This window comes from Lissotriton vulgaris, chromosome 2_2 (genome assembly GCF_964263255.1).
Source record: "Lissotriton vulgaris chromosome 2_2, aLisVul1.2, whole genome shotgun sequence".
Taxonomy (NCBI): domain Eukaryota; kingdom Metazoa; phylum Chordata; class Amphibia; order Caudata; family Salamandridae; genus Lissotriton; species Lissotriton vulgaris.
In genome coordinates, this window is record NC_141688.1 from 1,762,719 (window position 1) to 1,776,207 (window position 13,489).

General features: G+C 49.7%; 1 protein-coding gene across 1 annotated transcript in view; it reads right to left on the minus strand.

Annotated features, from left to right (window-relative positions):
* LOC147728922 (sodium/nucleoside cotransporter 2-like) overlaps positions 1-13,489 on the minus strand; it is a 475,735-nt gene that overhangs the window by 379,104 nt on the left and 83,142 nt on the right. The gene's annotated exons all lie outside the window — the stretch shown is intronic.

Consider the following 13,489-nt stretch of genomic DNA (forward strand, 5'->3'; position numbering starts at 1 on the left):
CCTTTGTATATAGAGATAACTCTAATCGCTAGTATATGCAGTAGACCTTTATACTATCTACCATTCCTATGTGACTCTTGAGTACATCTACTTGTATCACCTCCTTGTGTGACTTTACATCTTGTACATTTGCAATTTTTTTAGGTGTGTATCCTTTTTGTAGCGCATATAATCCTAAGTCCTTATGTTTTTCAACTTGAGCTTATGCAAAGCACTCTGACACCTTCGAGTAAAGTACGCGCTATAGAAAATCGCATAAATAAATAAAAACGTTACATGGCTTTTTAACACCTTGCAGTGCAGGGGAGTTGGCATGGGTAATGTACCGTGCCACCACCCTCAGGGTGTCGGTAGGCCGTTTGGTCGTCTTCCGTCCCTGAAGACAGGCGCCGCGAGCACTGCCGGCCCGTGCCGTCAACCGGGGAGGCACCAGGTTTCGGGAAATGGCTTTAAGGATCTGGGCACGTCTCCACAATTTCCATGGTGCGGCACAGGTGGGTCCGGTCAGTTTTAAATGGCGCCACGCACGGAGGTCATGCTCCCCCCCTCCTTCCCAGTGCCTAGAGGCGGAGTAGGGAACGGCATATCCCGTTCCATTTGGGGCCCTTTCTAGGGTCTGCTGGACCGGGTGCCTTGCAAGTGAATATCTGTCCCCGGTCGTCAGTGCACACTTTCAGTGGCTGCGCATTCAGGTAGCTGAGTCATTGTGCCCCTGCTTTTCGGGGGAAAAGGGTTTAGCGTGGCCTTCCAGGAACCCGAAGGCCGGGTTCCCCGTTGATGCTCGTCGGGCTGAGCGGCCGAGAACATAAGCATGTCGCTTCTCCAGCTGCACACGCGTGTTTTGAGGGCAATGGTTATACCTCTAGTGTGCCATCTCCAGGAGTGCTGCCTTTAGTCTTTCACATGTGCAGTCACTATCAGAGCTCAGAGCCCCTAAGCGCCTCGGGTCCCGTAGGGCCATCCTAGGGCCTCGTGCTTCGGTGCAGAGGAGCCCAGTTTAGGCGAGCTAGGGGACAAAGTCGTGAGCGTGTTGGCTCCTGTAGATGGCGTATAGTAGTGCTGGCGGTTCCGCCGCTGCGGGCCAGACCTGCTGCCCTTCCTCCTCGTGGCCGGTTAGGGGCTAGAAGTGCCTTACCTTTGGTGCGTGCACATGTTACTGTAGCAGGCAGTCCTTGCGCCCCTCCTTTCAGTAAGCGTTTGGTCTTGTAGCGGGTGCCTCTTTCCTCTAACAGGACTTGCGGGGCATGAGGCTAGTTCTACCTGGCGGGAGGCCTACCTTCTCGGCGTAGGCGGACCCCTCCCATCAGTCATCCATTGGCGGTTTCCTGAAGTAGCCATGGGCGAGGCCACAGAGCGTGGCGTAGACCCGGGCTTTGCGATTCAGGATGTCCTCCATTCACGTTCCACAGCTTTCCACCTTGCAGCAATAGGAAATGGAGGGCAGTGGGGGGAGAGACTCTTCCATCTGTCACCCTGACCGAGTAGTTTATGCGAATTACAATTTTGCCAAACTCCAGAACTAACGTTATGCAGGCATGGGTGGCCTTGAGCAAAGGTAGGACGCAGCAAAATGGGGGGTACAATCAAAAGAGAGGCGGGTATGTTACAACAGAGTACCAGCTCAGGTTGAATGAGACTCCTTCAGGAAAGGCTGACCCTAACCTCAAGTACACACTGGAAGGCATTTGCATAGTCCAGGAGAGTAGAACTCTCTTTATAACAGGTCTCCCCGCAGATATAGAGAGGGCACATTAATGAACTCTTGCAGTTTAGAAAAAAAGTGAAAACCTGGCTTTTCCCTGGCTAACCTATTCCCCCTGTCCTGCTTGTCGCTCCCCTCTGAAATTCTGTCAGCGCCAGGATGCCTGCAATGGTGACAGCCGCGCTCTATAAATTCTTAAAAATAAAATAAATAAATGCCTCTCCGAGGTGCCTTCACAAGTTGAGAATGCGGAGGTCAGCTTGAAGGCAGGGGAGGCGGAGGTTGTGCTGAGACGTCAAGTATTGGAAGAGCTTCGGTCAGCCTGACGTAACATTTAAATATTTATTCATGTATCTGCCCGATCAACAGCTTATGAGGAGGGAGGTGGTTACCTAGCCCCAGTAGCTGCAACCTGACTTGCGCCTGTTTGGCGTGGCGGCAGGGATGGCTTTGATCCTTGGGATACATTGCATCCTGGGTAATTTGTGTTTTCCCACAACTAACATATTTTCGGAGGTGGTATCTTTCCTGCTCAACCGAATGGGGGCTTTGGTTGCTAATTTCCTTATACATGGCCCCTGCCCGATGGCCGCGAATTCAGATTGGTAGATGGGGGGCAGGGCTTTTTATTGAATGTGGTGTCTCTAATGCAGGGACAGTGCTCGAATAGCACCCTATCCCAATGGGGGCTGCATGAATTTTCTTCAGTATTAGGGCCCTTGACACTGGGTTGTCAGAGGCTGTGGGCACGCAGGGCAGCGCGTATGTCATCCATTAGGGGGGGTTTGCATGTCCTCTTCTAGTCCCATATGAAGGGGCGGGTATGTAGGCATGCTCCATGCTGTATTCTGGGCGCGTAGCAGAGCTGGGCTGCGCGTAGGGCGACTACTAGAGGAGTGTTGCAGGTCCTCCTCTGTTCTAAAAGGGGGCTGGTAATTGGGCATGCTCCTGGATGTATTCTAAGCACGTAGCAAGGGCATGTGTATTTAAGGGCGGGTTACAGCTTTCACCCCACTGGGGATGCAGGTTTGCCATGACATTTGCCAACACTTGATAATTTATGACTACAGGGCGACTACCCAGGCATGTGCTTGTAGTCCTCCATTTCTATCTTGAAAGTGGATATTGCAGGGGAGAGACCCAACACACTTTCACCGGCCTCTCCAAGACCCAGCACTGGCCAAGTTATTATCGTATATACACTGTAGTTACTCCTTCCGGGATAGCAATTTATTTTATTGCATGGGTCCAGATGCACCTGGGAGCATATCATCAGGGCACCCTGAGCCTGAGGCACAATTGAGATACGTTTGCGAACCAGTTTGACACCATCCAATGGCGGTTGTAGCTCAGCTTCATAATGGCTGGTCGATGCCACTAAGTAGGGGCAGTTGCCTCAGCTAAGACAGAAGTACCCACCCTTTCACCGTGGCGGCTTTTCGAGAGGGGAGTTGGCACCTGACAGGTGCAATGGACTTGAGAGGTTAAGGAACCACTGGTGTAGAGAACAGGGTCAACGTCGTAGTAAGGATCAAGCATGCACATATTCTAGAATGGGCAGGTAGCGGGTCGTCTTTTCCCACCCTCCGTTCCCTCTGTCCTGTCCGCTCCCGGGTACTCATTAGCAGAAGTTTGGGAGAGCCTGCCCTCACCCAAGGGTGCTCAGTGAGTAAGGGACTAGTCCAAATATGTCGTATTTATGAATGTGTAAAAGTTCGCTATTAGCTACGCATAGCGACAGGCCAAGGTATGGCCGGATGGTCCCTGGGTGTTAGGGATAGTTTGATTGGTTGTCAAGCTCATCTGATGTTGCAGGCTTCATAGGCTGGTGTGGCCGCAGAGCTTAGGGCAGGCTACTATTCCCAGACTTCAGTTAGCATTCCAACAGCACGGCAGTTGATGGTACATGGGAAGAAAGTTTTTCTAATACCCGCCACCAGAACACAATGTCAGTGAGGACCTACTCGCCTAGCGGGTGCCTTGGGCAGTTGAATACTCAATACAGTTCCTGCAGTCCCATATTTTGGAATGAAGCGGTGCCTGAGTTATCCCTCGGCGTAACGGGGGGCCAGACCAGCAGCCAGGGGTCCCCTGGGCATGTGCTCGTAGCAAGGTATTTGCTAGCTGCACCAGCCACACCAAGTAAGCAGGCACGTCTTCATGTGGGCTGACGCTACGGGACATCAAATATTGTTGGCTTCCCTATCCTTATCGGGAAGACGATTTCATTCAGGAGCGTTGTGCACTGGCTGACATCGTTTTGACTGTAGGGGCATAGTGCAGGCACTAGGGGTCTTCCATTTGCCGGATCCTTTGGTCCTCGCAAAGGGCCATGTGGTCTTCGAGCTTTCAGCTTGAGATTCCATAGGTACTTTTCAGCCCACACCATAACTACTGTAAAGACTGGCAGGGGGAGGTCCCCCAACACTTCCTGGTCTTCCACCTGGTTGTTCACAACAACCTCTGGTGGAGATTCTATTACCTGTGCACAGTCCATTCAGACACTCAGTACCAGGTCAACTGGATTTTAGCTGGGCATAAGTCGCTAGCGTGTCATTCTCTCCATGCCGGCAACTGCTCATAGTGTCAGCAATATTGCTGCCTGAGCAGGCTGGGTGCAGCCACCTCAGATTATCGGACCAGGCAACAGTCGGGCAGGTGGAGGGACTTTTGCAGTCCTTTCCACCCCCCTCTCCCGCCCTTAGCAGGGTAACTAGGTGACTTCCTCTCCCGTCTATGCTAGACGGGAGAGGAAGTTTTCGCATCACCATTTATAGGGTGCTAGATGACAAGAACCAGTAAAAAGGGTTAATCCAGGAGTGCCCAGGCATATCGACTGGAATCTTTTCAAGGGGATGAGATATAAGTCAGGCACCCAATCGCTTGCAACGTAGCACACTAGGGATGGCGGTGTTCTATTGCAAGTACATAGAGTACCTGGGGGGACAAATACAGGCGGAATTCCCATAAGGGATAAGGGTACATTTGAGGCATGCAATGGAACAGCCTCACACTGGGCATACTCCTTGGGGGCAACGAGCTCATTAACTCAGGAAGGCCCAGGTTACTCCACAGGGTAAAGGACCTGGGGGAGGTCTGCAAACTCATGGTGCAATGTGAGGTGTGGTGGTCAGAGATCGCGTCACGTAAGGTGTGGCAAGGTGCCAAACCCTGCGAGGCTGTAGATCGGTCTAGGAGACCTGAAAGGAGGCACGTTTTGATTCAGGATAGCATCAAGGGCCACTTTAAGGTAGTCACGGTTCACCTCTCGCCTGTGAGGAAGGTTCTTTTGCTCCTATAGCTACAAGAGGCATTGCGTTGAAGGGTTGCAGGTAAAATAGGAAGCTAGGGTAGTGGGGGGCCTGTGCCACGACGGTGGCCGCCGCCTTTGGCTGTGGCGGAGTTACAGGGCGATCTGGAAGCAGAGAGGTGCAGAAGGGTACCTCTGCGGCCACATAGGGGTGCCAGAGCCTAACAGCAGGGGCCTCAGGGGAGATTCTTGGAACTCGTGTCGGCGCCCCAGTAGTCCTTCGGGCGGTTGTGGGCCTGTGGAACTGGGGGTTTGCCTAGCTACGCTCCGCCCCACATGGGGTGTGAGGATAATCATTACCATAAGGGGCAGCACATAGGCGGTTCACCACAGTGCTGCTTGGCTCATCAGGCGGGCGAATGCGCCCTGCCCTTGGATCGCCCGTAAGATAACCCACCATGATTATATAACATTGTATGTAATAAACCTGCAGCAACTTTTTCCCAATCTAACACTGGTGTCTTGTGTGTTATTTGCGGGATGCATGGTATGATGTGGGGCGGGGGGTCCTGTTGCCATGATGTGACTATGCGGCTGCCCGAGGCCACCCGGTGGCCATCAGGAGTGTGACTCTTTAGTCGCAGGGGGTTCCCCGCCCCTCCACCCCCACCGCATTCCTCCCCTGGTCAGGAGGAGTCCGGGGCGGAGTGAGAGTAGGGGCTGTGATGTCATGTCTGGTGCAGCAGGCAGGGCGAGGGGTACTTAAGTCCCCCTCGCCATCTTACTTGCCTCATTGCTGCACCGGACGCGTTGTGAGGGCCTCCTCGTATATGGACACACAATTTCCCACCCGACCGATCACCTTGTGTGTCAGCTTGGGGGGGACGGTATGAATGTATTAATGTTTAATTTCTCGTTGCAGGCCGAGTTACAGGGCGATCTGGAAGCAGAGAGGTGCAGAAGTGTACCTCTGCGGGCACATAGGGGTGCCAGAGCCTAATACCAGGGGCCTCAGCGGAGGTTCCTGGAACTCGTGTCTGTGGGCCTGTGCAACCGGGGGTTTGCCTAGCTACGCTCCGCCCCACATGGGGCGTGAGGATAATCATTACCATAAGGGGCAGCACATAGGTGGTTCGCCACGGGGCTGCTTGGCTCATCAGGCGGGCAGGTGGCGAGAATGCGGCCTGCTCTTAGATCGCCCATAAGATAACCCACCATGATTATATAACGTTATATGTAATAAACCTGCAGCAACTTTTTCCCAATCTAACACTGGTGTCTTGTGTGTTATTTGCGGGATGCATGGTATGTTGTGGGGCGGGGGGTCCTGTTGCCATGATGTGACTAGTATCCACGCTAGTTTTGTGCCTACGAGTAGGTTTCCCGGGGACCGCGCTGCAGGAATCACAGTGCCCTGGAGTGGCCTGATGGGGGGTGAGGCCACGCGGGTGCAACACCGCAGAATCTTGTAGTAGGCAATTTGCAGGGAAATCAAAAATGCAAATGTGCGATGTTTTCATGTGTTTGTGTAGCTGATTCTAGCTATCTTGTCTATGCACACCAGTTAGTTCCTTTCTGGGTAAGACCGCCAGGGCTTAGGTTGGCGAGTAAGAAGGCTGTGGTGCACTGTGCAGTGGCATATACCGAGCTGTCCCTCCCAAGTGGGTTGGGCCCAGCCCTTCCAGGTGCTGTAGTTACGGTGCAGCTGGTGGGCGCCAGTAAAGGGGGTGCTTCTTTTGGGCAGGCCATTGCTCTTCCAAGTGGGCAAATGGAAGTGCCAAATAGGACGGCACGTTTAAGCCACATGTTATGTAGGCCTTGGGCCATGTTTGGTTCAACATACATAGCGGTCTGGTCCTGATAATTGTTTCTATATTCATACAGTGTCTCCGACGCCAGGAGGCCGGGCGCTTCAGCTTCGGATAGCTCAATCGGAAATAGGACAGAGGTGACTTTTTGGCTACACGCCTGTGTCTGCACATCTGCAGCGACCCAGAGTCCTGAGGATACTCAGGGTAAGTAAGGTTGCTGCTTTGAGGGAGTAGTAGGTAGGACATCGCCGTGCACTTTTCATCTGCTCCTACTTCACCGAGTCGATATTCGGAGGTCTGAGGTAGATGAGGAAGACGGATGCTGTTAACAGTATTTATCCGTTTGGGCAAGGCAACTACCTACTTGGTGCGCCGCACAAGATTTAAACAATTGTGTAGCTTTTCGGTTTCCTGCATCATGCACAGTGTGGCTTGTCGGGGCGGTCCTACGTCCAGTGCAGTGGTTGGGGAGCTGGTACATAGCGTGATCTCCAGTCTCTAAGATCTTTGTACCGATCCTTACCTCCCTTCAGTGTTCACCGGTCATCCCCTGTGACTTTCTGCCGGGTGAGACTGAGTTGCACACTTAGGAATTGGAGGCATTGCGTTTAGGTTGTGGCTAGGTGACTTTTTGTGTGACAGGCACGTACGCTTAGTGAGATGTATCACATATCAGTGTAACATACAGGAGACAGAAGGGTCCCGATAGGACCCACAAACTGGTGGGCTGCATTATGACATGACACTGGGAATCTTGATATCAATGTAATGGGACACTCGCTTTGTGGGCTGAACTATACAGTTTTAACTGCACATGGGGAATTCCTTTAACACCTTGGCTGCTAAGGCAATTTTCAGCCTGTGCTGGAAATTGCTATTTTCCTTTATTCATGACGAGCTCAGCTCGTCATCAGCACAGCTCCACTGTGCCTCATGACGAGCTGAGCTCGTCATGAGCAGGGAAGGGATTAAAGAATAATTGTAAGATTATTAAGTGAAGAAACCAACCTGGCGGAAGGCCACATGTTCTAACCTCCCCGGAAGAGGGGCCCTCACAGTGAGGTAGCTCCCCATCAGAGAGCAAGTGCACTCTGTTCCTAGCATTGTATATGCAGGCTGCATCACCTACAGAGCAAGCATTTCTTTAAGTGTTGGGTTGGACCCATACAGAATATCAAGGAATAATTTAGCTACGCTAACTTGCCCCCCCAAAACATCTTGGCCATCCACCTTCTGTTCACAGCAACTGCACATGTGAGCATTTCAATTACCTGTGCATATTTCATTCAGATACACAGTATCATTTTAATTAAAATAATCCCTGTAGTTGCACTTTGTAAGCGTGAGATTCCCTCAATGTCAGAAACTGCCCACATTGTCAGCAATGAAGCTGCCTGGGACGTCTGGGTGCAGTCACCTCAAATTAAACTGAACAGGCTACAGTTCGGCAGGAAAGGAGGGATGTTGAATTGATTGCCCACTATGCAGTATGACTATTGCACAGGAGGATGGAGGGTGAGTGAAGGGACACAGGTGGTGTGACAACGACCCTAGACTGTCAGTTTATGCTGTGTAGGATGTTCCGCATCACCAACCAGAAGGGTGCCAAGTGGCAAAAACCAGTAAATAGGTTTAAAATATGTGTGTCTCAGGCCTTACGGCTATGTAGAGCCATTATCATTTAGAGGTACGCCCAGGTGAAAATTGTGTGCAAGGTGGGACAGGCTATTGGGTATACCTTGCCAGGACAGTGACACACACTTCACACGAACTGGAGCTCCTATAAAGGATAAATGCTGGAAACACAGATTGGGGTACGTTGGGCTCAAAACTCCTCTTCACCAGCTGCTGCGCATTTTTTTGCCAGGTGATCGGACGGCAGTTAAGTAGGCCTGGCGAGCTGCGTAAGTTGTAACTCCACGAAAGGGTGAGGTGTCTCCAATAGTGGGCACAATCCATATATTCTCTCAAACCATATTTGACACCACTTATGTGTTCACCAGGGTTCAGTAATAAAAGAGGTCTGTGCAATTGTCTGGTCAACGGGGTGAAGTAAGTGCACTCCAGAACCGAGGGTAGGGGACATGTTGCTTCAGTTCAGATCAAATGCCTCGCCCGGCTAGCTATATTTGCCAGGCTGGGTGGGGACGCTGTCAGCCAACATAGTGTGCTGCTGTCCCAATAATTGGTGAAACAAGGTGTCAAGCACAACAGGCTACTATGTAAAAAGAACATTTGGCATGTCCAGTATTCAAGAAACATAATATTTAACGGAGCAGGTAATTTTCCACTGCTGGGGTTGCACAGGTCGGGCAGTGTGAACCCCAAATTTGGGAATAATCTAGTATGGGGGTAAACAAGGGCTTAGTCAATCCGGAATGTTAGGCACTATATTGCAGACAGTGCACACTGGATTCCATCAGACAGAATCACAAACCTGGAAAGCTCAGGGGGTTTCACCACAGAGGGAAATGAGCAGGCAAAATTTTCATAAGGAATAAGGGATACATGGCAAGTGCAAGAGGACACAGTTGCTCATTGTCACATACTTGTAGTAATGAACATTTGTGTGCGGCATACTTTAGCAATCAAAAAAGACTGTACAAATGTCGGGGCAACCTCAACAAGATATGTGCACTCTATTCCATGGGCAGTTTACAGGTTGCTTCAGTTAAACATAAAACTTCTCGCTCTGATAACCAAAGTAGACAGGCGGGTTGTGGGAGCGGTCACCTAACAAGTGGGTTGCTGTCCCATAGATTGGGAACCCAGGTGTTCAGGAACATAGAGTGCTAGAAGGACGGCAACTAAAGGTTGCAGAATATTGGAGCCTACATGAGCCTGAAGTGTAATATAGCCGTGGTTAAGGTTAAACCTCCCTTTCCCACCAAACAGGTGTAATTTATGTAGGAAATAAGGGATAATAAGGGATTCATGGCAAGTACAAGAGGACACACTTTTTTATTTTCACTTCCTCCTAGTTCACCAGATAGGCCAGGTGCTTTTCAAGGACACCCAAGAGCATAATGGAGTTGCATGAGGTAGGAGGCAATGTGTGGTGAGGCAGTGTGATCCCAGCTGCCCACAAAAGGGAGCTGTGGTAATACTTGCAAATGGGATCATTAGATTCTAACAGTCTAACTATATGCACAACTCCCTGGCCATGCGGGGTATGCATGTCCCACCCTGAATTTTAGGGTGACCAAAAGGAAAGCTGAATGCGACTTTGATTTAAGGGAGGGCAATCATTCCAGGGATAACAAAGGGAACTAGACTATAGCTGGATTGAGCTGCAAGGGACACATGATCGAACGTTAGTTAAGCAAGCCTGGTAGACGGAGGAAGTTGTCACTCTGCCCAGGGTGCTGTGGCTGCACTAAAGTGTACAATACGAGCATTCTTGGTCGCCATGGTTGAGCAATTGAAAATGCCTGTACAAATGTCCGGTCAACTTCAATGAAGTATGTGCACGGTGCTCCCTGGTCACGCCCTCAGAGCCGTAGTAGACAGGCTTGTTGTGGAAGCGGTCATCTAAGCAAGTGTGCTGCTGTTCCATAAATTAAGGAAACAGGTGTTAGGCACATAAGAGCTAGAGGGATAGCAACGACAGGTTGCAGGAGGTTGGAGCCTACATTAGCTTGATGGGTAACATAGCTATAGCTAAGAGTAGAACTCCCTCCTGGGTGGCCATCACATTCCTATAGGTCATGTGAGGCAGTGAAACAGTCCCAGAGAAGGATGAACAGCACCATGCGCGAGTTCGCAGAGCCATGGGGCTTTGTTTCATCAGGCAAGGGCTATTCCAGACGAACCCCAAAGGTGATTGTGGAAAGTTGGGGGTGCACTAGTCACAGGTGGGAACAGACATGTTCCTACTGGAAAGGAAGTAGGCCTGAGAAATAGCAGGTTGCAGGTGAGAATACAGCTGTGTTGGTGTGGGCGCTCTGGCGGTGACATGGGCTCCCTCCAGAGCTGCGGCGAAGTTACAGGGCGATCTGGAAGCAGATGGGTACAGAAGGGTACCTCTGCAGGAGCACAATAGGGGTGCCAGAGCAAAATCCCAGGTGCCTCATGGGAGGTTCCTGGAAGAATTACTTCCACGCCCTGTTAGTCCTTCGGGCAGTTGTGGGCATGAACAACCTGGGGTTTGCCTTGCTACGCTAAGCCCTGAAAGGGGAGTGAGTAAAAAGGGACCGATGTGTCACGTGATCCCGAAAGAGGATAACCCCATAAGGTGTAGCACTGATTGGGTTCTCCACAATGCTTGGCTCATCAGGCGCGCAGGGCAGCATAGGTTGGTTACAGCTGCCTGCCCTTGCATCGCCCGTAAGATAACCCACCATATTGCAAACTTTTGTATGGAATAAACCTGCAGCAATATTTTTCCCAAACAAAAGTTGTGTTGCGTATTTATTTATGTCATCATGAATGCTCTGACAGGGGGATGGGAGTGTTGCCTACAATGGCACTATGCGGCTGCCCGCGGCCCACGCAGAGGACCACCCTAAAAGGGCAGCCCTCTAAGTGCCAATTAGACATGTCGACTATCCCTCTAGTGGTGGGACTCGGGGAGAACGTCACTTCCAGTGTACAGAGGTCAGGGTTGGGTACATATACCTCCCCTGCCTTTCTGGCGTCCTCTTTGTGCGAGACACGCTGTCTCCCACCCTACCGCTTACCCGGCATGGGGCTGGGAGGCAAAGTACGTAGAACGTTATAATGCTTTCTTTTGTCGTTGCAGGAGGAGTTTCAGGGAGATCTGGAAGCAGATGGGTACAGAAGGGTACCTCTGCAGGAGCACAACAGTTGGCACCCTGTTAGTCCTTCCGTTGGTTGTGGGCCTGAACAACCAGGGGCTTGCCTTGCTATGCTTCGCCCTGATAGGGGCGTGAGTAATAAGGGACCAATGTGTCATGTGATCCGGAAAGAGGATCACCCCATAAGGTGTAGCACTGATTGTGTTCTCCACAGTGCTTGGCTCATCAGGCAGGCAGGGCAGCATAGGTTGCTTACAGCTGCCTGCCCTTGGATCGCCGGTAAGATAACCCACCATATTGCATACTTTTCTATGGAATAAACCTTCAGCAATATTTTTCCCAAACAAAAGCTGTGTTGTGTATTTATTTATGTCATCATGCATTGCCTATTATGGCACTATGATCCTTGGAGTTCAGAGCATGTGGATTTGAGGCAGCTGGCGCAGACAGGGGCAAGCGTTGCAGTGGGTGGGGTCCCGGGAATTAGCCATTTTACATAAAGACCTTCATTGTTGGAATTTGCTCTCATCTCCATTCTTGGGAGTGTGAATATTCCCACAACTTCATCTAGGCTGATGGGGAGCTGTGTGTGTCGTTTAATGAATGTGTCCAATCAAAAGAAGTGCTAGACCTTTGGTAGAAAAATGTGTGTGGCAAGCTTGTGGTAACCCTGTGGTGCAGATGCGGCTCACTGAGGCTCGGCTACTGCCCCGCCCTTTAGGAATGATTGTGAAGGATTGACAAGTGTTCTTTGCATGGGGGACTTCCAAGAACACTTAACTCAGATCCTGTACGTGTTGCCGAAACACAGGTCCTCCGGAGCAGAAAACAAAACAGCCAGTGGATGATAAACATTTTATTTCTGATCCTTCCTGTGTGCAGGGTGCTCATCCCAACACAAACCCACTAACACACAACAGGCACGTGGTCAGAAAGGAGCTTCTTTTAAGGAGACAAGCCCTACAAACGGATGGGTCAAATACTTTTAAAATACGTTTTGGGAGCTTTGCAAGGCGTGAGGACTATTCTTCCCATGGACTATGGAAGGGAAGAGGAAAAGGAGCTCTTCACCTGCTTCGGAGGTGTGTGTCATCTACAGGTCTCAGGTTGTCTTGGTAAATTGAGTACAAAAACACATCTCATTAAGAAAATGTCTGTAGACCCTCTACGTTTTTCTGTATGTTATTGAAATCGTTTGTATAGCTCTTCTTTCAAAGGTATTGAATTGTTCATTGTCTTGATTAAATAAAAACATCAACAATACGAAGTTGATCCAAATTGTTTAAAAAACAGTAGAAAATAGTGCTGAGCAACAAGTAACTTATAAGGACATATATTAAAAAGCCTTGCAACAAACAACCGTGAGGTAGTTATACAATTATAAGTCTGTGCATTACTGGAGATATATTGTTTTTGTACAAGACGGGTGTATGTCTATGGACTACAAATTCCATAAAATTAATCTTCAGATTCCAAGACTGATTGGCTTCTTTATTTTTCTTTATTTATAAAGTTTTAAATAGCACTAACATGACTCTAGAAGGTATTTGAGCACTTTACATGAAGGGAAGGTAGGAGATCTGTGTGAGATCAAGAACCAGTCACATATACGAATGATGAGCAGACATTGATGATTAACTAATTAATAGGCTTTACCTTCATAGGCAGTCAGCAATGTAGTAGTCAAAATCAGTAACTGAATAACAGACAGGTAAAAAAATCAATAAACAAAAGGTGTGATCTTAGGGCAAAAACTGGTTTGTCATAAAAATGTTCACTTCTATTTTTTAAAGCGGCGGTAGACGAAATCAGGCAGACATCCGAGGGCAGAGAGCTCCAAATCTTCGGTGCGACACCCAAGAAGCTGCATATCAATTTTCAATTCAAATAAGTCTTTATTTCGGCTTTTAGTCATAAAAGACGTACATAAACATATTAAAATCAACATTTCATCATTGTTACATCCATT